A 27,065-nucleotide genomic window follows, 5' to 3' on the forward strand; every position below is an offset into this window, starting at 1 on the left:
CCTCTCCTTGTGCCTGACAAGCAATCTCTAACCTTGTTTCACTCTCAAGATTCTTTCAATATGTCATCATTTTCATAAGCATTTATTTCCCCTTATTTCAGGAACAGAGTACAGTTTAGGAAAGTAATTGCCATTGGCACTGTAGAAACTACAACTTTTCTCACAAATAAACAAGGGGGTTATTTTGGTCATTTGTTGCCAGAGTTGTTTACTTCCCCTTGATTATGTCTGCTAATTCGTTAATTTCTGGTTTCGATTTTTTAATATCCCTACTTCTATAAAATATTATGAGTTATTTAGCCATGAACTAGATATTAGGAATGATTTAAATACAATTGTAAGACAAAACTACATGAAGAACACATGAGTAAACATCTAGGAATTAAAACAGTCATGTGCAACTTGCCCATTGATATTTTTAATTGTTTTTTATTTCTTATGATGGATAGATGGTTCTTCGTTCTGTTCTTTTATATTTTGAAGGCTTTTTACTATAAAATAATTGAAACTGGTATTATATACTATTATGTGTACAATATATTTGTAAGAAATTATCAATATACAATAACTTCATACAATTATCTATGTGTTAAAACCTGAAAATATTATGGTGATATGCATAATGTTAAATTATGTGGGGAAATTATCAAAATGGTTTTAATAAAACACCACAAAATAATAACTGAGGCCTGCAAGTGCGGCACTGATCAGACTGAGGCAGGGAAAACTGTCACTGCGATGCGTCTGTGGAGCCATTTAAATGAACAGTTGGAGGAAAAGAAATAAAGTGTAAAGTATGCTTTATTCTTATAACTCTGCCATTCTTTCTGATTCTCCCTTTTAAGACTTCTAAAATTTTCAAACTCATGGAAAACAGACAGTGATGCAATGGGCCCTGATATGCCACACAGCTATGAACAGCCATTTAAACATTTTTTTGTAGCATAGTCATTTTGAACATTTCAGCATGCATTTCATAAAACCAGTTAGAGCCTCCTACATAATTATACCCTTGCCAACATTAGCATTTTGAGTGGCTGATTGGTAATGTACAGAAGTTAGGTACATCATTGGGATTGTAGTTCCATTCCACCTTTATGATGACAAAATAAAGAAAGGTAGAGCACTTTATACTTAAATGAAGGAGTGAATAAATAAAAATAATGAGAATTTAATTAATTTTTCCCTTGAGGGTTATTTTATCTCTGTGGTTAAGAACACTTTTGTTTCTCTATGGCAGAAGATGCAGGTTTGAGTCCCAGCACCCCCATAACAGCTCACAAACATCTATAAATCCGGTCCCAGGGAAATCAGGTCTTATTCTCACCTCTGAGGTTACCAGGCATGTGCATGGAGCACATACATACATGCATTTAAAACACTCATACACTTAAAATTATAAGATAAATAAAACTAATTAAATATTTTATGAGTTTAATATTTGTTTTTTACTTTGAAAGGTGAAAGCTGTATTGTACAATCCATTATGGTTTCCCTTTTTCATTCTCATATGGCATCTGTATTCAAAATGGCCATGGCAGAAATTTCTGTTTTCCATGACGGAATAACTGAAAGAATAGCTGTGCAGAAGAGAGATGATAATGATCATTCTGCAGGATAATAGTGGTTAAACCTGTTAGAGATACTGGGATGGAGTTTAGTAAAGTATCAAGGATGTAAAAATATAGCTACATCTGAAGGTTCGTTTTTGACCTCAAAGAAGTGAAGTGTTATCGGAAATGCAAAATACACATTTGTGACAACTACATAAATGGAATACACTTGAATAGATCCTTTATTTTCTTAAAACATTAACCTTTGAGTCTCATTTCTACACTAATGTCCAAAGTATTTAAAATTTCCCAATAAGTGGATTCTTCCTCTTGTGCATGTGTGAGTGTGTGTGTGTGTGTGTGTGTGTGTGCAAGTGCATGCACAAATGTGAATGTGTGTATATTGAGATCCAGAAAAGGTAATAGGATCCTTTTCTCTGTCACCTGATATCATATTCGTTTAAGAATGGTTTTTTCACTGAACTGAAGCTCCCTATTTTTCTGCTAGGCAGGTTGATTTGAAATCCCAGTGATGGATGCTCCTGTGTCCTCAGTTGCCAGATATGGGGTTAAGAAACACATGAGTATTCTGAGCTACGTAGTTGTGTTCTTAGGCCCTAACAGTTCTTTTTCATGGTTGTCCAATCATTCTTTTACAATGAGCCGTCTCCCCAGACTAAATATCACAGTTGTTTTATTTTTTCCAGCTTGGTATTAGATAGTATCCTTTCTCCGTACAATAACAGTTTGAGTAGATACTTGCTACTTTTGTGTATAAGGTATATAAGGCTGAGATGAAGTTACCTTAGTGGCAATATAAGTATTTGATAAATACATTTATAAACAAAGATTGAAATTCTGTTTTATATAATCTAGTGTAGTTAGTTGCTATTAAATTTGGTGTTTAGTCCCAAGTAACAGTTTCTAATGTATGTTCTTTTCCATTTTATATAAATCTAAATGGTTCAATGTCTTTGATATCTGAGGATATGAAATGACTCTTTAGTTAATTTTCACATTGAAGCACAGATAGTCTTTTAAATTTGAATTTGACTAACACAGACATTAACAGCCATAAAAGTAGGCAGGGAGGCTGCCATAAAAAGTAGAGCTGAATCTTCCACAAGACTCCCTGAGCTCCATCCAATGGTAGGCTGTGGGTCTCTTTATCTGTTTCTGTCAACTATTGGGTAGTTCCCCACAGAGATAAGCTTCGCTAAGATCCTGTCTGCCAGCTTAAGAGAGTACCATCAATAGTGCCAGAGATTGGTTTTTGGCCATGGGATGTGTCTCAATTTAGGCCTGTAATTAGTTGGACATTCCCTCAACATCTGCTCTATCTTTGTAAACATCTTCTGGATAGAACACATTTTAGGTCAAAGGTTTTGGGGTGGTTTATTGTCCTTATCCCTCTACTGGGAGTCCTACCTGGTCCTAGGAAGTGGCCACTTCTGGATCCATATCCTCCACTGCAAGGAGTTTCAGCAAGAGTCACCCTCTAGACACCTTGGGACCTACTACTGCACCCTGTCCCAGTTCTCTGATATTTCTAGTTCCATCCATTTGCCTGTAAAATTCATGTTGTCCTTGTTTTTAATAGTTGAGTAGTATTCCATTTGGTAAATGTACCATATTTTCTTTATCCATTCTTCAGTTGAGGAACATCTCGGTTGTTTCTAGTTCCTGGCTATTATGAATAATACTGCTGTGAACATAGTTGAGCATGTGTCTTTGTGAGATAGTGGGGCCCTTTTTGGATATATACCCAGGAGTGGTATAGCTGGGTCTTAAGGTAGAACTATTTCCATTTGCCAATTTTATTTCCAGAGTGGTTGTGTAAGTTTTCAGTCCCATCAGCAATGTGGACGGTTCCCCTTGTTCCACTTCCTTGCTAGTAAGCATGTGCTATCCTTTGAGTTTTTGATTTTAGTTACTCTGATGGGTGTTAGGTGGAGTTTCAGGTTGTTTTTATATGCATTTCCTGATAACTAAGGATATTGACTATTTCTTTAACCGTTTCTTGACCATTAGAGATTCTGTTGAAAATTTAGGTTAGCTCTGTACCCCATTTTTTAGGTGGGTTATTTGGGTTGTTTGTGTCTAACTCTTTTAGTTATTTATATATTTTGAATATTAGTCCTCTGCCAGATGTAGGGTTGGAGAAGATTCTGGACAGTCATTTTACGCTTTTGACTAAAGGAGCTTTAAAATTTCATGATGTCCCATTTATTAATTGTTCATCTTAGTGCCTGAGGCATTGGTATTCATGCGGGTCACCCCACAACCGGACCAGGGGCTGTCGCTGAATTTGTTGCCTGCCTGTGGATCTATTTCCTAATGGGCTGCCCTTTGCTTAGCCACAGCCATAGTCCTGTAGTAAGTGATATGCTAATGTGTGTGTGTGTGTGTGTGTGTGTGTGTGTGTGTGTGTGTGTGTGTGTGTGTGTGTGGGTGTGGGGAGAGAGAGGGGCTCTCCTCCTTCTTAGAGAATAAATGGAGGAAGTAGGGGTAAAAAGCTGGGAGGAGGGGAGGAAGGCGGGATGCTATTGGGACGAAGTGAAAAAATAAATTTAACAAAAAAGTAGAGCTGACTCACTGATGGTGTTTCAAGTGGTACATAGAAGTCTCTAGAGAAAATGCTGTCCCATTAATTATAATAGGAAATATATCATCAGACTTTAAATTATTATTATTACTTGTCTTAACTTTCACTTGTGTGAAAGTTGCGTAAACTGGTCTTTCTACAGTCAGAGCCCTGCCATATGTTATCTATCCCCTATACTTTATCATCAATATCCCTCTGGAAAGCATACAGGGGAAATAGAGAAGCCCATGAAAAGTTTTTACATACCAGGAACACGAATTATGTCTAACCATGATCTGTACTGGCAACGGCTCAATCATAAAAATGCAGAATGCATAGAAGACAACTCTACATGGCTTCCAAGATTGAACGACACAGTTTGTGAGGTGCTTACAAAGGGAGATCACAACTATGAGAAAGCATGGGTATTGGTGGAATTTTGTTTACAGGAAGCATAAGAGGCACCAGAGAAGTGCTAGTGACTTCTGGCTTTTTAAACTATAAACGTTTAAGCAGTAGAACTTTGCTTCTGTGGCTTTTATGAATATTTGTGATGTAAGAGAGTCCGTGTAAGGGAGACATTGGTTGCTGATTCCCTTATACACAAATTCTGCAGAGTAGGGGAGAACTTATGGGGTATCAAGTGATTAAGTGCTTTATGGATATCCTGTTAGTTACAGTTCTGGTCAAACCACCTGCAAAAGCAACCTTAGAAAGAATTTATTTGCATTCATGGCTGGAGTAGATACAAAAAGAAACACAGCAATGAAAACATGTCTGTGAGGACATGAAGTGGATTCTTACTTAGCATTTGTAGTAAGAAAGTGGAGCTAGAGAGATGAATGCCCATATTCACCGTGGTTTCTCATTTAGTTTTTATTTAGTGTGTGATCCCAACCCATGGATGGTATTGCCCACATTCAGGGTGGGTTATCCCTACCTCAATTCAATCATCTTGGGAGCACCTTGACAAATACACCAGCAGTATCTCTCCAATATGATTCCAACTCAAAACAGTGCAAAATTAACACAAATAAGTATAAACTTCAACATAAAGTGCCACAGAGTAGATTTTTATTCCAAAGATGGAAGGGTGTTTGTCCTGTGTCATTGTGTCCTATGAGTTTGTTAACTTGTTTTGTTTTCCATTCTTATTTTGTCCTTCTCTTTCATTGTTCTCATGCATTATCCTCTCCAGGGCCTCCTTTCAGAAAGTTTGACCCTGCCCCACCCTGCTTGGTCTCAGAGGCTTTCTAGAACTTTTGTTCAAGGCCCTTCAAACCAGTATTTCTTGCATTTTCAAGCTTACAGAACTAGCATCCTGTGAACAATCCTGCCAATGCCTCCTGTGAGTTCACGTAGTACTTTGGCATCTTTCTGCCTGTTGGATTTTGCCTACTTCTGGATAAACCTGGGAAAACGATTGTCTGAACAATTGTTTCAGAACAGGGAAACTCCTTCATTGGCATTCCCAGTTTGGGTTCTTTCCTCTCAATTCTACACATTTTCATAATCTAAAGTCCTTGGTTGGTGCAAGTCCTTAGTGTGCTTTCCATACCTTACTAGTGGAGAGCCTAGCCTATGAAATGGTGCAGGCCATATTCAGGGTGGTTCATCTTTCTCAGTTAATACTTTTGGAAACACCATAATAAACATGTCCAGGTGTCTCTGACATAGATGATCTAAATCTATCTAGGTTCATATTGAAAGTTAACCATCAAAAAGGTAAATACATTGACATTCTGAATTCTCTTTGGGTATGGTTTGTCTGTATATTGTGAGTGACTGTGTGTGTATGTGTAGTTATAAGTGGGAGTGTGCATTTGTTTATTGTGAGTGTGAGTAACTATGTGTGTGTGTGTTGTGTGAACAACTAGGTAGCACGTATATATTGTGAGTGTGTATATGTGTGTGTTTTGCTCTGATGCAGAATTTGGCATACAGTGTGCATGTGCTTTAGCATACTCAGAAAATATTAATCATAAAATGGGGTCATGGTATGTTTTCTAGGACAAACGCTGCCTTAAAGTTTTTACAAACTAAAATTTAAAAATAAAAGTAATGTTCTCATAGTATTGACATAATTATTCACTTGCTGAAAATAAGAGAGCTTTGAATTCTCTCCAACTAGGCATAGGACCATCACCATACTTTTATCCCTGTAGTGTCTGATGGAATTTCCTCTCAGGCAAAGATGTGGGTCTTCTTTTGTTTTGGGGGCATTACATAAAAGTATATGTTTCAGCTCTGACATAAACTAATAACCATTCAAATAATCACTGTACTATAAAATACATTTTAGAAATACAAAGTAAATTCATAAAACCATTCAAAGTTTTGTGATTCATAGTCCATACACTAAGGTTTTCCTAGATTATTTTAATGTTTATAATTTTTGACTAAAGCATCCTGGTACTAACACTTTATTCTTTGCATCCTCTAGTATAGCTATCCACAAAGACGTCAGCGCTAAATCCTGGCACAGATGGATACTGATTATCTCTAGCAATAAGCTTTACTTCTCTGCTTGTGGGTTTTGTAGATTGAGCAGGAGGGAAGTTTGTTCCCCATCCTATGGTTTAGACAGAGAAGAGAAAGTAGCATATTTAAGAATTAGCATACTTAAGTAATTAAATCTACACTAGACTCTTTTGCTTTGATGCTTCTCCAGGCGGAGCTTGGCATGCGTTAGAGCTGAGAATAAAGGGGTATTAAACTTCAAAAGCATATCCGAGACCCAGTCACTATTTTATTAGTTTTAAAGAACTCTACATATTCTTTGCTTACTAGAAAAGGTAAAAGTTTGCAGGAATGTATAGTATTTCACATAATGCAACCCTTTTAATGATGAATGGGAATATAATGTGCTCATAGTGGTGATTCATATTCATGAGACTGATTAGACATTTTTCCCACTTTAAACACAAAGGTTTTTCTCATACAAGGAAAATACACAAACATTTAAATCCTTCCCGTTGCTACTAAACTGTAGGATAAAAGTTACAAATTGAGCAGCCAAAGATATTTAAGAACCTTCTACTAGAAAAGTAATTTTTAAAAGAACAGGTTAAGACTTTATTTAAAGAAGTTGGAGTTTCATAGTCTAATAGTGAGACAGAGAATGCAGTTGGCAAAACAAAGAGAAGTTTTATTTTACAGGGATATTGTATGTTCAGGAAGATTTGACCTTTTTAACAATCGCAGTTCACGACTGAATACATGTTTACAATGTTCTATTTTGTAGATTATAAAATAAGCTGAGGATGTAAAAGTTGTAAAACATTTTCCTAAGTGTTCCTAAAATATTTTCTGAAGAACAAAACAACTCTGCTTATACGCACTGTGACAGTTTTGTGGGTATAAGATGTAGATGTGGAAGCAGTATGAGGACAGGGGTGATTTTCCTGAGTTTTCATCCTGTGTACATGAGTACAACCAGAAAAAAGGCCATTCTGTGGCATCAGGACAAGCTACTGCTTCGTGGATATTAAATGTTCCGTACGCAACTTATTCGACACAATACACACCCAGTTTAAATTCTTCCAAGTGCTTTTATGGAAGGTATCAGGCCTATTGGATTTCATGTAGCTTCATGGAAGACTTTAGAATTCCTTCTAAGTCTGTGAATAAATTCAAATCGAGTGTCAGATAATTTGCTTTTCCATTTCAGAATTATGTTTTAGAGGTTTACATATACTGACACATAATTTCATTTAAATTTCTGTAATCAGTGTGGCTGGATCACTGTCTTCTTGTCCATTCTTCTGCTCATGCATAGTTGCAAACAGTCTTCGTATGATGCAGTGAGGCGATGGAAGTCTTAGAGTGGGTTTATTTTATTTCTTTTTATAGATAGTGGAATGATCTGCATTCCACACTCAGGAATAGAGTTCCATTGTCTAAGGATGGACCAATTTATAAACATTTACTGAGTCCATTTCTGTCTCTATGATCTCTGTGTCATCCCAATGTATAGACAAGAACTTTAATTCCAAAACACATCTGAAACATTGTTTTGTCAGACTAAAAGTTTTTTGAGAAGTTTTGGACTAAACTATTGTGTGTGTGTGTGTGTGTGTGTGTGTGTGTGTGTGTGTGTGTGTGTGAATGTGCTTTATGTCTCTGATTTTCATGGGTTATTTTAAGTTCTCTTATGGAACTGGAATAGTGTAGTTGGACATTTTTGGATTTGCTACTGTGTTGCTTTCCCTTGGTCCACCATTGATTTCAGGCATCACAAGTTTTGAATGACAAACGCTTTAACTCAACTTTTTGTAATAGGTGTTCTAGAATTAAGGTTTATTATTATTAATTCATTAATCATCTCCTAGTAGAATTTATAATGTTTATAGTTTATTTTACAAAGTTTTCTACTTAAAGATCAAAACATATGCTCTTATATTATCTCTCATATTTATGATGTTGGTTTTCCACCTTTGACTTAATTCGCTAAAATTTACCTTTTTTAAATAGTGTAATATTGAACTCTGAAACCTGTTTTGTTCATATAACTAAGAAGCAGCTATGTCTGCTACACAGTAGCCTGGGCCACCTCTTCTGGCTTAGCACAACCCTGTTTCTAGGTTCCCTGATGGGTTCGGCAATGTTTCTTCCTACTAGCAACAGCTTTGTGGGCCCTGAAAGAACACTTTACATTAAGTCCAAGCCTTGGTGTCAGGCAGCCACGGCCACTGCGCTATTCCTCAGTTTCAGGCATATATTAACTGACCCCAACCCCCCTCTCTCTCCTCTACAGTAATTTAAGTATGCACTTATAAATGGTAACTGTTAAGATTAGTATAAATCTATAATTACCTAATATTTATACTAATGCATTAAATTCTGGAAATACTATTACACTTTCCATTTTCCCATCATTTCGTCATTTCTTTCCTGACTTTATGAAGTACATAGATTCAGGATTCTTTAGTTTAAATTGAGACTAATAAATATTTTGTATAAATGTTAAAGTCAAATATTGCATATGTTCTCTATGAATTAGATTTCAACTTTATCACCCAGGAATAAGGAAAATCCCCTATTTTTAAAGTTATAATTTTAAGAAGAAATTAAACAGCTGGTTTTATTACCTTGATATAGTTTTTAAACAGAATGGCGAAGTTCAATATTAGGAGAGTCATATATTGTTCTACAAAACACATTTTATGTTAAGAACCTCCTCCTGGGTCTAGAAAGCTAGCTCAGCAGACAAGAGCATTGGCTTGTCTTCAAGAGTACAGGGTTCTTTTCTCAGCACCCACATTATGACTCGTAATCGTCTGTAAGTTCAGTCCCAGGAGAGCTGATGTCCTCTTCTGGATTCTGTAGCCACTGTACCAACATAGTTGACAGACATATACATGTAAGATATCCTTATACAAGTCATATTCAAAATCTCTTTAAAAAATAGGAAGCTTCCTCTATGTTCTCTTTTGCTTACAGTTTTTCCTATGTGTGGAGACAAGTGAGGTAAATGAAGTTATTGATATTTATATAATACCACAAAATAGATTCAGATGTATTAAAAACATCAATCTTTTTTCCATTTTTCTAGTACTATTGCTTTTCAGCTTTATTTGGAAGTCATCAGAGTTTACAGTGTACAGTAATAAGAAAGAACATCCAAGGAACTCTCTAGCCTTTATTGACTGAGCCCCATGCCATCACCTTCCATGTCTACAGCACAACATTGCATCTAGAAATTTAATATTAAAACAATGTACTGATAATTTGCAAGATTTTTTATGCACTCATTTGAGTGGGTATTATATATATTCCATTTTGTTACTCGTGTAGCACCATATCCTAAACAAAGGTAAAAATGATTTCACTACAAAAATCTGTGTTATACTCTCTTAGTTCCACCCTCTACCTGTCTGTCTCCTAACCCCCGACATTAATCAATGTTATTAATCCATCTCTACAATTTCATCATTTTAAGAATTCCCACAAGTGGAATTATGTAATATGTGATCTTTCAAAACTGGCTTCCTTTGTAACAGTGTAATTTGAAATTCATTCATGTTGTTCATAACAAAATTCATTACTGAGTAGCCTTCTAAAGTAACCATAGAGCTCAATTTGTTAAACCATTCATCTGGAGGGGAAGTTTTCTGTATTATTTATGTTCATTCCTCTTGCAAGGAAATGCCTAATATAATGCAAAGTAAAGAGAATGTACTTGGTTTCTGGCTTCAAAGATGTCAGTCTGCCATGGTAGGTGGCCATGGCTGAGCAGAAAAGCTCATCCATAGAGGACAGAAAGCAGAGTTAGGGGGTCTCAGAGAGAAACCCTACATCTCTGCTCCACTGATCTGTTACTTCTACTTAAATGGTATCCAATAGCACCACCACAAGCTAGGAATCAAGCTGCCAACTCATGAGTGTATGGGGGGAATTTCATATCCAAATCAGTACATTGGCATGCTACATTTTGCTATGTTGATCTAAGGTTGTCATACCCTAAATACACCTTACCTTGTTAAAAAGGCATGCTCTTGATTAGGAGTTACATGAATTGGAGAAATGTTTTAAAATCAGTTTCTGTTAGTATATGTAAGTAGTATATTAAAACAGTTGTACACTTTCACTGTGTAAGTATTATAATCACTGTTCCTGAAACATATAGTGATAAACCTGTAGTTTTCATTCTATTTTCTCATTAGTAAATATCAGCCCCCCCCACCAATACATGTCATTTCTGAAAGTGAAATGCCCAACACCTCTCTTAAAAAAGACATATATAGTATATGAGAGAGCTCTTAGGTTTTACTTTTTAAAACAATTAAGTCGATTTGTGTTTTTTGAAATAATGTTTACCTTATTTTACAATTTGCTAAATAATAAGGCATTCATGTAAGAAGATTATGTAAATGGCTAATTATAGATATTGGGTAAAGAAAACAGATGGAAGAAATACGTTCTCAATAAAGAGAAAGGATGAGGACAATGAGGACAACTGAACATAAAAGTGAGATGATGGAGAAAGTGAAAAGACCCTGACAGAAGACATCTACTCAGACTTAGCAAGTGCCAGGAACCCTCACAGAAGCAGGGGGAGGGGGAGGAGTTAGCAGAGGGGAAACTGGGAAAGGGGATAACATGTGAAATGGAAATAAATAAAATATTTAATAAAAATTAAAATAAAAAAGTAGGCATAAAGAAAAGTAGAGAGAAATGAAAGCACCCTTACTGCCTGCTTGCTTTCTGCTTAGACGACATTCTTCCTTGTAATATAGTGAAGGTACTTCCTAGATAATGACCACAGCACTCGGTTGGGTTTTCTCATGTCAATTAAGGCAATCCAGTCAGTCCACAACCAAAGGGCCTCCAGGTTAACCTGATCTACACAGTTTCTAAACTGATAATTTCTTCCCAGGATGAATCCAGTTAACAATTACAATTAGCTAGCACATACCCTTCCTTTATCCTCATTCTTTCTTTTTACATTTTTCATTTTTTATTTTATTGACTTTTTGTTAATGGGAATTTTTTTTATTTACATTTCAAATGTTATCCTGTTTCCCAGTTTCCCCTCCAGAAACCTGCTAGCTCCCGATGCTTCTATGAGGGTGCTCTCCCACCCACCCATCCACTCCCTCCTACCTCTGAGCTCTGACATTCACCTATACTGGGGCATCTTGCCTTGACAGGACCAAGGGCCTCTCCTCCCATTGTTTCCCAATGACAGGGCTACATATGAGGATGAAGCCATAGGCCCATCTGTGTTGTATTCTTGGAATAGTGGTTTAGTCTGTGGGAGCTCTGGGGGGTCTGGTTGGTTGATATTGCTGTTCTTATGGGGTTGCAAACCCCTTCAGCTCCTTCAATTCTTTCTCTAACTCCTGCATTAGGGACACTATTCTCAGTTCAATGGTTGGCTGTGAGCATCTACCTCTGTATTTGTCAGGCTCTGGCCAAGCCTCTCAGGAGACAATTCTATCAGGCTCCTGTCAGCAAGCACGTCTTGGCATCTGCAATATTGTCTGGGTTTGGTGGTTGTATATGGGATGGACCCCAGGTGGGGCAGTCTTTGGATGGCCTTTCCTTTAGTCTCTGCTCCATATTTTGTCTGCATATTTTCTCCTGAGAGTATTTTTGTTCCCCCTTATAAAAAGGATTGAAGCATCCACACTTTGATTTTCCTTCTTCTCGGACATGATGTGGTCTGTGAATTGAATCTTAGATATTCCAAGCTTTTTGGCTAATATCCACTTATCAGTGAGTACATACCATATGTGTTCTTTTGTGATTGGGTTACCTTGCTCAGGATATTTTCTAGTTCCCTCCACTTGCCTAAGAATTTCATGAAGTCATTGTTTTTAATAGCTGAGTAGTGCTCCATTGTGTAAATGTACCACATTTTCTGTATCCATCCCTCTGTTGAAGGACATCTGGGTTCTTTCCAGCTTCTGGCTATTATAAATAAGGATGCTATGAATGTAGTGAAGTATGTGTCCTTGTTATATGTTGGAGCATCCTTTGGTTATAGGCCTGGCTGTGGTATAGTTGTCCTCAGTTAGAACTATGTCCAAATTTCTGAGGAACCACCAGACTGATTTCCAGAGTGGTTATACCAGCTTGCAATCCCACCAATAATGGAGGAGTGTTCCTCTTTCTCCACATTCTCTCCAGCATCTGCTGTTACTTGAGGTTTTGACATTAGCCATTCTGACTGGTGTGAGGTAGAATCTCAGGTTTTTTTTATTTGCATTTCCCTAATGACTAAGGATATTGAACATTTTTTTAGGTGCTTCTTGGTCATTCTATATTCCTTAGGTAAGAATTCTTTGTTTAGTTCTGTACCCCATTTTTAATAGGGTTATTAGACAGCACATTCAACAAATGGTGCTGGTTCAACTGGCACTCAGCATGTAGAAGAATACAAATTGACCCATTCTTATTGCATTGTACAAAGCTCAAGTCCAAGTGGATCAAGGACCTCCACATAAAACCAGATACACTGAAAGTAATTGAAGCGAAAGTGAGGAAGAGCCTCAAACACGTGGGCACATGGGAAAATTTCCTGAACAGAACAACAATGGCTCATGCTCTAAGATCAAGAATCAACAAGTGGGACCTCATAAAATTGCAAGGCTTTTCTGTAAGGCAAAGGACACTGTCATTAGGATAAAATGGCAACTGACAGATTGGGAAAAGATTTTTACCAGTCTTTCATCCTCATTCTAACAGTGAAAAGTATGATTTTGATGATTTAGTAGATTTCACCAGTTAACTTGAACATGGTAATTGGTTAGCGTGCAGTGGGCAATTTATTTCAACATAAGTGAAAAGGAGAAGCATGAGAGCACTGTTGAAATAATGCAGATCTAAAGGGCTGAAGAAGCATTTCCTGTTGCTACTGTCTTTGGAGTATGCAGATGTGCTTACTTACTATTGATTGGCTGAGGGAATATTTGTACACTGGATAATTATATGATGATCAAACTAAGTTTACTACTATCTCATAGAAAACTATGAATGAAAATTACCAATATAATATTCAATAACTTTATTAAAATAAAACAAAAGTTATAGATAAAACAGGTTTTAGGGACAAATTAATGTAAAAGTGTAATCAAAACAATTCCCTTCTGATTTCATTCTAAGATAAGAATTATTTTGGGGGTTACTGCTGTTTTTATAATGCCCCAAGAACAGTAATTACAGTGTTACATGCAATTAATAAAATAACTTAATAGGTGAAAATGCAAGCACTACTAATAAATACTCTTTCATATACACATATATGCATACATACACATACATAAAATAGTACATGATAAAATTTAGAATAAATCCTATTAAAGACCTTCCTACCTCGCAATGTTTGCTTGCAGCTGAGAGGGTTCAGAATGATACCAGGGCTATGACCCTCTCTGAGTGCATGTACTTCTTTTCCTCTGGGGCCTTTGTAGTATACAAACCTTAGAGTTGTCTGCTAAGTAAGGAAGTGTCCATCATCTGTCACTCATGCTTGTATGGACCATGATTCTCAGGAAAGTTAACTCTTACTGCAAAATCTGAATGAAACCGTAAGTTTCCATGATTACCAAGTCGTTTACTTTATAGTCCCATGATGTAATTTTGTAATTTTATTTTACTATATTATTTGACAGTTTTGTCATGATTAATTTAAATTATTTTAATATAACCGACTATGACAGAGCACCACATGTCACTAATGACTGCATCCATTGGTTTGAAATAGGGAGATAATAAAAAAGCCATTGTATATTATCAGAAGTAATTTTCCATAAAAATATTTCACATCAATAAATAACGATTTCTGGAAAGTAATAGTGACAACACACTGAGCAAGTAACATATTTAACTGAATAATTTGAAAATGGTATTGACATCACCTTTTGGCTGTGTATTTCCAAACCATATGTTTCAGTTTGAGGGGATCAGCTTGGGGCAACCTCTTCCATTTATGTTTATAAAAATAAACCTGGATATGTAGTTTCAACTTGGATGCGGAAATTATTTTCAACTTTGTTCTTTTACCAAATAACACCCCTAAGATGATTAAAAAAAGAAAAGGCAAAACAGGCTCAGTGTTTATTTATTTGTGTGTGTGTGTGTGTGTGTGCGTGTGTGTGTGTGTGTGTGTGTGTGTGTGTGTGTGTGTGTGTGTGTGTGTGTGTATGTGTGTGTGTGCGCGCGCGCGTGCACACGTGCGCACGCGCCGAGGTAGTTCATGATTTATGAAACAAGTCAGGCTCGGATTTGATAAAAAGGCCACTCCTCAGCTCTCAGAAAGGAAAACTAGAAGCATAAATAGCTTGGGGTGGAGACAGTGGTCATATTTGTTTGCTTTTTGGATGGCTTCTGTTAGCAGTTAATCTGTCTTAACATTATCCTTTCTGATGTATAGTCTCTGAGGCAGGACAGTAGCCATTTTTCCACCTTCCTATAGAAATCTGAAGTCAGGTTTTCTAGAGTATGCCGAGCAAAGAACTGCTACACTGTTTGTGAGCATAGTGAGAGGTGATCGACTTGTTTGCTTTTATTCAATATCATATGGTTTTTACTACAACTCTGTAGTAGAGCTTGAAATTAGATTTTTTTTAAATTTCTTTCTCAGACTTTTTGCCATTGGTACAAAGAGGGATACTGATTTCATTTTACTTAATCTTACAACCAGTTATCTTACTGTATGTGTTTATCAGTGGTAGGAGTTCCCTGCTAGAATTGTTGGGGTCACTTATATATACTGTGACATCATCTGCAAATTTTAATGCTCTGACATCTTTCTTTCCAATTTGCATTCCCCTTGATATGCTTCAGTTGTCTTATCTCCAGCCAAGACTTCAAGTACTATATTCAATAGTCATGGAAGGAGTGGAAAGCCTTGTCTTGTTCTTGATTTTAATGGAATTGTTTGAGTTTATCTCCACTTAACTTGATGTTGGATGTAGTCTTGCTGTAAACTGCCTTTATTATGTTGAGGTATGTCTCTTGTATACTTAATCTCTCCAAGACTTGAAGGGGTATTGGATGTTGCTAATGACTTTACTGCATCTAATGTGATGATCATGTGATTTTGTCTTTCTGTTTACTTATATGGTAGACTACTACATTTACTGATTTACATATGTTGAGCCATTCCTGCTTCTCTAGAATGAAACCTATATGATCATGGTAGATGGCCCTTTTACTGTATTTTTGAATTAGATTTGTAAGTATTTTCTTTCAGTATTTTTGTTTCTATGTCCAAACGGGAAATTTTTCAGTAAGATTTCTTTTCTTTTGAATCTTTATGTGTTTTGTATATGAGGGTAACTGTGGATGTGACAGTAAAAGAAATTGTAAAATGTCCCTTTTATTTCTATTTTCTAGAATTATTTGAATTGTTGCTCTGAGGGTTTTTGTTGTTGTTTTGGGGAGACTTATAATGTTGGCTTCTAGTACACTATTGCTTATAGGTCTGTTTAAATTGTTTACCTGATCCTTGGTTTAACTTTGTCCAACAAGATATATCAAGAAAGTTATTCATTTCTTTCAGATTTTCCAATTTGTTTGAGTACATGTTTTTAGCCTTATAATTCTCTAGAATTCCTCAGTGATTGTTGTTTATATCCATCTTTTCATTTCTAATTTTGTTAATTTGCATATTCTGTCTCTGCTGTACTTGCTATCAAAAAGCTGAATCTGTAGAAACAACTCACTAATTATAAGTGCAGAGGTTACTTGTGGAAAGAAAAGTATAGGGATAGTTTCTAAGCCTATATAGAAGAATCTTATAGAAACCCACTAGTTGTGAAATGATTACAAAAAATAGATATATTTGAAAAAGAGTTTGAGCAGAGATTCCTTGATTAGGCAAAAATAAATCTTCCATGTAGAAGTTCTGAATTATTAAATTAAAATAATCTTGCCATGCATGGGACACCTCCTTATAAGTTATTGATAAGAAGGCTTATACATATCTATAAATTAACATAGGCTATTACTATTACACACAGTTACCAGCCATAATTAGATGGCATGATTCTATTGTTTATAACACCAAATGTGGTAGTTGTAGGTCCTAGAAAAGTCAATCTTGAACTAACTGGAGAATATCCTACCTGTAGGAGAAATTTTATAATGCCTGAGGTCTACATAGGCTGATGAGGAATACAAGCCATAAATATTTTTAGTCTGCATTGGGCTTTGCATGCTTCAATTATGACATGCCAGAATCAATGAGACCATTAATGTTATAATAGCTTCATAGTTTTGAAGTAACCAACTACTGTCTGTTTTTCAGTGTGTCCTGATTCATGGGAAGTATTCATTCTTGTTACTCTAAATCAAATCAAAAGTCCATGGCTGAGGAAGGCTTAGGGCCTAGGATGGAATATTGATTGGTATTTTTGCTAAATTATCACTTGCCAAATACTTTCTAAATATTAATGCTTATACCTATTGATATGCACAATTCTCAGCTTTCATGAGAGAAACTTCTTTATGTAATGGGAAATGGCTACTGTGCAGAGACTCATAAATGCTCAACATGCCAAGAATACCTGACTCTGAACGTCCATCTCTAAATGAGATATGTATTTTAATGCACCCACTTTCTTCTCACAGGATTGGAGTAATATTGAAGGAGAGAAAAATAAATAATTAATAGCTGGGAGACAAGGAGAAGTGTGCATTGTTTGTTTTCAATATTTGGAATGGATATTTTTGGTTACCTACACAAAACCTCTACAAGACCAAGCCAGCCAAATTAGAGAATGAATGGTTGGTTGAGTTGGGGAGTCATGAGGTCCTGGCCCTAGCAAAGATGTTGGAGTTCATGGTCACTGAAAGAAAAATAATCACTTTTTTAGGGATATGGCCATTGGTAGTTTTTATATATAATATATACAGTATTATACTTTTAGGTATAATATTATGAAAGAAAGAAAAAATTTAAATGAAGAGGATGTGAAGTTGGGAGAGGACATGTTTAAGAACATGAGTAAATATAATTTTATATACTGTATAGATATGCTAAATTATTAAGAAAACAACCTTTAAAAATATTTACATTTAAAATTGGGGTGGGAATGGGAAGAGAGATTCGGGGGGACACATGCGTCTTTGTGTTGTGGATGAATCTTCCACATCTGAGTATGCAAACTGTAGCATAACAAAGAAATACTCAACCATAAAATGACATAATGTGTGAAACTTTAAACATTAAAAGTGCAGAGTAATGTCAGTTACCAATCTCTGAGTCAGCCATGAAAACAGAAAATTTAAGAAGGAGTTTATTTACACCAAAGAAATAATGTGTTGAATTCCTAGAAGGACCGTGGGAGGCTGGCTACACCTATCACAACTTTGCAGGTAACTAGAAAAATGCAGCAATCTCAGAAATGCTAGCATTTGCCACTCAAAAGCAGAGTTCCAGAACACCATAGGCGACTGCCCATTAGTGCTTTATTGTGATCATATATTTATTTTCCAGAACATAAGGTGCCATAAAAATTTTAGTTACTGTGAAAGTGCTTCATACTTGTGTTGAAACTGACATGGTTTCCAGGAAATGAGGTGCAGGGGCTCCTGCTTTCTTTCATACAAGAGAAGGCATGACGAGATAAGAGCTGCCACCATTGTGGTTATTTACAGTTAACACTTCCACTTTAAAATGTGGTTGGCTTTGTATATTGCAGCTTTTTTCTTCAGTTCCCTCTGATCTGTGTTCATGGACTCTGTTGGTGATGCTGTTTGCAGCTTTCTGTAAATTGTGTGGTTCTTATTAAAGCACTACAGGCACCCAGAAGCTTTGTGTGAGAGGACAAGGTGAGTTTACAGTGTGGTCCTCAGATGCAGGAGGTCACTCAGCAAGCACATTTAAGCAATAGGAACAGATGCCCATCTCTCCCTTTAAATTCAGTTTATCTGTTTTGGGGTTCTGAGGAATTCAGAATAAAGCAAGCAGAATGAACAACTGCAAAGAATGAAGGTTATACATACACATGATAAAGATTCAAGGTATACACTTGGGTATCCTTCAAACCCTCATTCCTGCTAATGTTGCAAGCTTGCTGTAGAGTTTGCTTCATGGATTTACTAGCTCTGAAGTCGTGAAAGCTTAGAGAGTCACAACATGTAGTGAGGCCTCAGACTTTATTTAATTCTCTTATACGACCATATTCATCATTCAGCTTTTGTTTTAGAGTTTAGGTTTATTCTTTCTCATTTTGTTTTTGATGGTACTGGAGATTGTACCTAGATAATTATGGGACTCTACCACTGAGCTACATCTCCAAACTGATTTTTAATTTTTAGGAAAGATTCTAAGTCACTCATTCTTTTACCTTAAAAAGCATCTGCAACTGAAAAACAAATTCAACATATGATTGCCCTGATTCAGAATCTGAAGTAGTTAGGACAAAAGACTTGCACAGGAAGGTTTGAAATATATATATATATATATATATATATATATATATATATATATAAATATTACATAGGACTCTTCTACAAAGCCCCTGGACCCAACTTGGGCAGACTTCCACTCCTCAGGTGCAGGCCACATCATTTTAAAGGTCTGACCAGCATGCAGCTGAACTGCCCTACTCCCAGATCCCAAAGACCCATTCTCTTGCCTGCTATAGTCCCTCCTGTTACTGGGCTCCAGGCCCCAATAGCAAGAAGAACTCTCACCAGGAGCAGGCCACACTAGCCAGATGAACTGATGTAGGCCAGTTTGTAGTTTGATGATCAGGTCTAGGTCAAGCAAGCCTAAAATAGAGATAGGGAAACTGAGGCTAACACTTCCTGCTCACAAGACACAACTGCCAGAACAATGATTGGCAGCCACCAGTGCCCTCATTTCGTGCCCTCAATTCCCACTCCGCTCTTCATCACCTTATCCTACCTCCAACTCAGGCAGAGACCCCATGCTATACCAAAGGATAAACTAGCCACAGAAGTCTAGCCACCAACTTGGAAAGAAGCTCCCCACTGGATCAGAGGTCATGCAAGCTACCATAAGTCCAAGACACAAAGACCAAAAGACCAAAAAGAAAAAAAGCAAGCAAAGAAACAAACAGAAAACAAGGAATAAAAACACCCATCCAACAAAGACAAACTTAGAAATCAGTACCCAGACCTATAATCATCCCAAACTCAGAAGCCTAAATGGCAGTGTAAGAACATAATCAACAATAGCCAATGTAATGTGGAGCACCAGAGCCTGTCTGTCCTATCACAGCATGACTTGGATATTAATGAAGCAGACACTCAAGAACACAACCTTAAAACCAATTTTATGAAGATGATAGATTTCTTTAAAGAAGAAGTAAAAGAAATCCCTTAAAGAAACCAAGCAAAACACAAACAAAAAAATGGAGGAAATTAATAAATCCTTTAAAGAATATGAAGAAAAACTAGAAAAAAAACTAACAAGTGAAGGAAATGGTTCAATACATAAATATGGAAATAGACGCAATAAAGAAAACAACAAGCTGAGGGAATTCTGGAAATAGAAAATCTAAGTAAGTAAACAGGAACTAGAGACATAAGAATCACCAACAGAATACAAGAGATAGAAGAGAGAATCTCAGGTATTGAGGATAGGATAGAAAGAAATAGATTCACTGGTTAAAGAAAATGTTAAATCTAAAAATTCCTAATATAACACATCCTGGAAATCAGGAAAACTATGAAAAGACCAAGCCTAAGAATAATAAGAATTAAGGAAGAAGTATTTGAGCTTACAGACACAGAAAATATATTTAACAAAATTATAGAAAAAACTTTCCTAATATAAAGAAGAACATGAAGGTTAAAAAAAGTTTACAAAAGAGCAAATAAATATGACCAGAATAGAAAATTTGCACATTTCATACTAATTAAAACACTACACGGGGTTGGGGATTTAGCTCAGTGGTAGAGTGCTTGCCTAGCAAGTGCAAGGCCCTGGGTTCGGTCCCCAGCTCCGAAAAAAAGAAAAGGAAAAAAAACCCACTACACATACAGAACACACATTTCATATTAATCAAAACACTACATACATAACAAAGGAAGCATATTAAAAGCTGCAAAAGAAAAAGGTCAAGTAACATGCCCCAAACACAAGGACATACACATTTTAAAAAGGAACATTTTAAGTCATATAGTGAACCTCACACATTAATAGTGGGAAGACTTCAATATCGTATTCTCACTAATGGACAGGTCATCCAGACAAAAAGTAAACAGAAATAATGGAGCTAATGGACATTATGAAACAAATGTACCTATCAAGTATCAAATACCTTGAGAATATTTCACACACAGACACAAAAGAATATACCTTCTCAGCAATTCACAGAACCTTCTCCAAACTGACCACATACTGAGTCACAAAACAAGACTGAACAGATATAGGAAAATTAAAATACTTCTCCCCTCTATTCTTACCAGACCACTACATATTAAAGCTGAATTTCAACAACAGAAAGTCTACAAACTCATGGAAATTGAACTACTCTCTACTTAATCCTAATTGATCAGGGACAAAATAAAGAAAGAAATTAAATACTTCCTAGAATATAATGAAAATGAATGTACAACATACCAAACTTGAGAGACACAATGAGAGCTATGCTTAGACGAAAGTCCAAAGCAATAAGTGCCTTCATAAAGAAATTTGTGACATCTCATAGTAGAAGCTTAACAGCATGCCAGAAAGCTGAACCAAAAAAGTATATTCCCAAGAGGAGTATTACAGTAAATGATCAAACTCAGTGCTAAAAATCAATGAAATAGAAAGAGTTAGTTCTTTGTCAATAAGTTATGCAAGTTCTTAACCAGACTAACTGGAAAACAGTAGCGTCTTCAGCAAATGATGCTAGCCAAACTGCAAGGCTGAATGTAGAAGAAAGTAAATAGATCCATACTTAATATCTTGCAAAAACTTTCAAGTTCAGATGGAACAAAATCTTGACATAAAATCAGATACAATAAACCTGAAAGAAGAAAACCTGAGGGATACTCTTGAACTCTTTGAAGCAATTGTAAGGCAAAGCAGATAAAGCAGCAGCCTACACAGTGTAAAAAGATCTTACCAACTTCATACCAATAGAGGGCTAATATTCAAAAATTATAAAGGATTTAAAAAACTAGATGTCAAGAAAGCAAATAACTCAATTATAACTCAATTAAAATGGGGTACACATCTAAATTGAAAATTTTCTTGGAAAAAAAAAACCAAATAGCTGAGAAATACAGAAATGTTCAATAGCTTTAACTAGGAGGGAAATGCAAATCAAGACTATTTAGACTTGAATGTCTGAAATCATCAGAACAAATGATAACTCATTTTGCATGCTTATGTAGTAAGAGGAACACTCATCAACTGCTGGTGTAATGAAAACTTGTATGGTGATAAAGAAATTGTTGTGCTGGATTCTCAGAAAGATGGAAATCTGTCTATCTTAAGAGCATACTATACCACTTGTGTTGGCTTGAAAGGAAATTTCCCCGATAGTCTCAGGGAGTGACACTATTAGGAGGTGTGGCCTTGCGGTAGTGGGTGTGGCTTTGTTGGAGAAAATATGTCTCAATCTCTTCCTGATGCTTGCGAATCCAACTGTAGAAATCTTCAGCTTCTTCTCAGCACCATCTCTGCCTGCTCTCCTCCATGTTTCCTGGCATAATGATAGTATACAAGATCTCTGATGTATAAACCAGCCCAATTAAACGCTTTTCTTTATAAGAGTTGCTGTGGTCATGGCATAGCAATAGAAACCTTTCATAGCAATAAAAGTCCTAATTAAGACTCCACTTTTGGACATATACCCAAAGTAAGCTTCATTCTACTACAAAAATGCTTGCTTAGCCAGGCTTATTGCTCTTCTAGTCACAATAGAAAGAAACTGAAAACAATGTAGATATCATTCAACAGAAGAATAAAGAAAATATCATACATTTACACAATGGAATATTATTCAGCTATTATGAGAAACATCATGAAATTTTAGATAAATGAATGGAACTGGATAAAATTCATCCTGACTGAAGTAACCGAAACCTGAAAAAGACAAATGCATCGTGTATTCACTTGTATGTGGATATTACCTATTATGTCAATGGTAAGTAAGCAATGCTCCAAAGAACCACAGAAGATAGGTGTAGAGTAAGAGACTAGAGGGAAGAGCTAGATCTCATAGGGAAAGGGAAATAGAATAGATAATTATGGATACTTTGGTGACAGTTTGGAATGGGAAGATCAAGTGGGAAGTGTAAGAGGAGAGGGGATAATGAGAGGGAATAGATAATAGTCATAGACAGCTAAAGTCATGGGGAACTTAAGGGATTGTGTGAAAACTTAAATACAGTGGAAATTTTCTAAAAAATCATATGTGAAGGTGATCTAAATGTAATCTACAAATAACTGGGAAGACAAATTCTTTGTCACCTCTTGCTACAAAAGAAAGTGGTCAGTTCTAAGATTGGGTTATACATAATTGGGTTATATATTGAGTTTGAACACCCAAATGACCCAGGATGTTACTAAGATTGCAGGTTTCTCACAAACTGACAACAAGACCAAACCAATCAACACCCATACAATTCACTGAATCTTGAGATGTAGAGGTGGTGCCTATATAGAGCCTTAACTCCTGTGTTCTAATGCTCTGTATAGAGGAAACCCAAAAGAGAAACTTATGCACAAACCCAGTACAAACCCTTTGATTAATAATGGTTTACTGGCTGCAAGCTGTGCTAGAGTAATGGTGGCACAAAGCTTGTGGGAGTAACCAACCAATGTCTGGTTTGACTTAAGTTCCATGCCACAAGATAAAACATGTACTCAACCCTGCTTAGGTAAGCAAGAACCTGAGACGACATATCCCAGGAACCTAGGATAAATTAAATATGAGAAATTTACTGATAAACTGACTGCTAATGATGTTCTATGTCCATAGATCAGTGTCTTAACCAGCCATCACCATAGATGCTTCTTCCTTCAAGAGACAGAAATGCATATAAAGACCAATATCTAGATGTTATTCAGAGAGTGAGAAACCTTGGTATACTCAGCCTTAAATGGGATTGCTTCATCAAAATCCTCTTCTTGGAGCTCATCAAACCCTAAGGAAGAGGAAACAGGAAAAAATAAAAAGCTAGAGAGGATGGAAAACAAGGCCCTTTATATGAACATGAGCAAACTGCATAGGAAATCACAGAGACTGAATCAGTATGCACGGGGCCTGCATGAGTCTGTACCTGGTCATCTGTATATATATTATAGCTTCCAGTTTGGTGTTTTGATGGGAATCCTGAGTGTATGAAAGAGTGGGTCTCTGATTCCTGTGCTATCTCTTGGGCTCTTTTTCTCATGTTGGCTTGTCCTATCCAACTTCCATGTGATAACTTTCATATACATATAATATTTTAAGAAATGAAAAAGGAATGAGTGAAAACCTAACCATACATCTTAACAGCCAAACTATCCTTTATATCTTCTGGGAGAGGAGTTTTCTCCTGTGGATAGACTTTGGGTATGTCAACCACTCCTGGGCAGTCTTTATTTTCTGAAGTAGTTGGCTTTCATTTAGTTACAATTTGGTGGAATTTTTATTTTGTTTTATTTGTTTCATTTGTTTGTTTGGTTTTGGGATGTTAGTGTTATTTTACTTTTTTATTCTTTTTTTTCTCAGTTTTGGGAGTTGTGTTTTTGTATTTTTTTTTTTTTAGAAATAACTTAAAATTGGGTAGTTAGAATTAGGAATCTAGAATCTTTGGATGAGGAAAAAATATAATCAAGATATATTTTAATTTAAAAATTCTTTTGAAAAACCATAATATAAAAATAAAATTAAACTTTAAAACCTAAAAATAAAATATTGTTTTGTTTTTAGTGGCTTGAATGTGTGTTTACCAGGAGGATCTACATATAGTCTAATAAGATTAATGAAGTATTTAAAAAATGCAAGGTTTTTCTACAGAAGCAAAAGATATAGCTACAATGTCTGAGAGGTTAATTAAGCATTTACTCAGAAATATTGAAGTCATATAAATGTACCAGAAATAAAATGCAAGGGATGCAAAGATTTTCAGTATCAAAAGTACAAATAGAAGTCATGTACAAAGAATTTGACATTAGAAATCTAGACAGTTAGGAACAATCACAGTACATACTAGTTCATTAAAGGGGCCAGACAATGATGGTACAATGAAATCATTCATTCACCCTCATATGCAGATCCTAGCTTATACACACACATAAACATATTTATATATAATAAATAATTTACAATGTATTATGTTTTTATATGCTGATTTTTATTTATTAGTAGTATATAATTCATATATATTATATAATAAATATATAAATAATTATATAATAAATACATAAAACACATACACATGTAGTATATAATATGTAAATATATATGCATGTATATATATGATCTATATGTATATATTCATACATGCAAGTATACTCATTGGTACAGCATAGCATACATAAAGAGAAAAAAGACAGGGTATTAGTGTTGAGGAAGGACAGAATGCAGGTAATAGACACTTGAATCATGAAGGGTAAGACATAAATTTAGTTGTTTTCCTGGTTTCGACTTTGATGTGGACTTTTTATTTTTTGTTGGTATAAGTACTTAAGAATATAGCTGATATTGAAAGTATAATATCCACAACTTCAGCACATTGTTCTGAATATATAGAAAATTACTGAGGTAATTTTGAGTTCCTTTCTATGTATAATATCTATTATTTGCCAAGTTCTTAATAACAAAGTGTTAATAAATTAAAATGTAAAAGCAAAAATAAACAAATGAGAAAAAAAGAAATCTAGACAGTTGGGTAATGCTTACAAAATTCTAAGTGAAACAATTTTAATAGATGTTTTAAACTCAGATTGAGTATCTATACAGTACATTAGTAATAGGAGGATATTTCATCAATAGCTTTTTCTCAAAACATTTATGTACCAACAGATGTGACTTTAAATCAATAAAAAACATGGGATTTAGGCAATAAAGAACGGAACCAACAGTTGCAGGGGGTGTAGATTTTTAGTTGCAGACTTGGTAAGCAGCTAAGGAAGGTAAGAAGGAAGACATTAGAAAGAAGATATATCATAGAGATTACCTGAAATGTGATAGCAGGCCTGTACAAGAAATTTGAAGAAACATAACCAACTAGAAAATTTATTTGTGAAAAATACAAAAACCCCACAACTATAGATTATTATAGTATACAGATTTGAACCAACAATAACAGCATTGCCTTTTAATTAAAAACACTAAAGACATATTTAAGACAAATTATATTGAGAAACAGGTAAACAAACAGGAGATTGGAGTTTGACAACTACTGATTTTCATGATCAGTATTTTGACAAAGCTAAATAAAATTGATTTGAGGCTAAGATCAGATACTAACATCATCCTGGACTTTTTTCTTCTCTTAATAATAATGGTACTTACAGAAGATCTGCTGATTCTCAGCTTTTGGGAGCTGACTGTGGAGGGAGACTCATGAGAGCAGTGCTCAAGAAAGTAAGGGCTATAGCTATCTTTATGGGACAAGAATCCCGCTGCTAGGGCTAGAATGTTGGTGTATTTATTAACTTTGGGCAGTCAGGGTTGAGCACCTCTAAATCTGTTTTTTCTATAATCTCAGTTTCACAAAAGAGGAAGAGTACATTAAAGGATAAGCTGCGTACTCAATCTTTCACCACTATCAGATTCTTTCTGGCTTCTCTCTTGTTCTTGGTGTATTTCCAAATTAATTACTGCTGGGAGAAAATACCCATAGTGTTGAATATTGATAATTATATGAATCTTTTGAATTAAGATCTTAATAATAAATCTAAAGCCTTTACAGTTTTACCTTTAAATAGATATGTATTTTAGTTATTAAATTAAAACCATACTATTAGTTTTATTTAATTTAGAAATAAACTTTGATATTAAAGAATTAGTTGTAGTAATTAATGTTTTTAATTACTTTCATGCCTGGATTACATTTGTACACAGTTTCAAATGAAAGATCATTTTAGTATCACTCTTTTGAACAGTCTCTTCACTAATGTTTTACAGTTGTTCCACAATTCTTTGATGAATTATTTGTTTGTTCTTATGATTTTCATATTTGCAAAGAGTGAGAGAGAGACAGAAAGATGAGGGATTTATTTAGAGACAGGCACCTGAAACTGACACTTTAAATCAAAGTACAATTTAAATTTTCCCTAGTTTTTTTTCTTTGCATCTAAATATTGGGTGGAGCCTCAATTAATATACGAAAAAATAGCAACGAGTTAAAGATCATGTATTTCTTTAGGCTCCAAACTGATAACATGAACACTTGTCTATATGCATATCCATTGCCACATGTTTGTAGTTCTAAACGTCTGGTTATTGCATCAGAGGTGTGGAGCATTGCCATTGGTCCTTCAAAGGATTTAACTAGTATGGGTAGCAGTGGTTCAG

Source organism: Rattus rattus, chromosome 7 (assembly GCF_011064425.1).
Source record: "Rattus rattus isolate New Zealand chromosome 7, Rrattus_CSIRO_v1, whole genome shotgun sequence".
NCBI classification, from domain to species: domain Eukaryota; kingdom Metazoa; phylum Chordata; class Mammalia; order Rodentia; family Muridae; genus Rattus; species Rattus rattus.